This window comes from Octopus bimaculoides, chromosome 2 (genome assembly GCF_001194135.2).
Source record: "Octopus bimaculoides isolate UCB-OBI-ISO-001 chromosome 2, ASM119413v2, whole genome shotgun sequence".
Lineage (NCBI taxonomy): Eukaryota > Metazoa > Mollusca > Cephalopoda > Octopoda > Octopodidae > Octopus > Octopus bimaculoides.
In genome coordinates, this window is record NC_068982.1 from 143041788 (window position 1) to 143042791 (window position 1004).

Here is a 1004-nt window from a genome sequence, read left to right on the forward strand (position 1 = left end):
TCTAAGAGAAACTGGACCGAGACAAATTATTGGGTATGAGTTGATCTATTTAAGGCGTTAAGGGGGCTCCAAATGGCTTCAGAATTTTACTCTGTCACGTGACCTTATTAGGGGCCGTGATTGGTCAGTTTGCGTTCTGCGCGAAAGGTTCGAAGAATTTGCCGCTTCAAATAATAATCAGTCATGTGATGCCAAGGCTGGTGTTTTCCCCTACGTTCGCGTTTATTTATATTTAAATGAGAAGAATGGCGATAGTAGTTTTGTATCTAATGGCGGGAGGTAGTTTCACTACATATATATATATATATATATATACGCATACATACATCCATTATCTATCTATCGCTCTATCTATGTGCGTGACGCCTTGCGCAAGTGTCTTCTACCATAGATTCAGGAGGCTGACCAAAGCCTTGTGAGTGGATTTTCTAGACGGAAACTGAAATACGTATGCATGTATGTATGTACCACACGCAGACACTTAGCGCTGTATAATTTACAGCTACGGGCTACGATTGCAACTGTAGTGTAAACAATAGTTCTCTTTAGTAGAGCCTATGGAAGGTAGAAACTGTGAAATTAAAATCATTAAACTATGCATACTTTATCAAAGATAAAGACACTGTTAATTTCCTACGCATCTGACAGGCTAATGGCCATTTATAGACTGAAACAATAAATATTCTGTGCAATTTAAATGTTCAACTAACACCGACTAAGGGAATTAGAGACTACATTGCAGCTTATGATATACACACCATTTACGTTGTCAGGCAATATTTACAGTCGCAGGTTGTCAAAACTACTAAATACGCGTTTTATGAATTTCAAGTTGTACATGCCAAATGATCTGTTGCAGAATTCACACACACACACATATATATATATATATATACATATGCCATTTGAAATTTTAGCTGAGGGATTTAGGTGACTGCATTGCGTTTAGGATTTGACTGTGTTTTGAATGCGTTTTTTTTTTATCTAATTATTACGGAGAGATG

At 37.2% G+C, this 1004-nt stretch overlaps 1 protein-coding gene across 11 annotated transcripts in view; it reads left to right on the top strand.

Moving 5' to 3' along the window:
- Window positions 1–1004, top strand: part of LOC128247032 (glutamate receptor ionotropic, NMDA 2B-like) — a 1034258-nt gene that overhangs the window by 853604 nt on the left and 179650 nt on the right. The gene's annotated exons all lie outside the window — the stretch shown is intronic.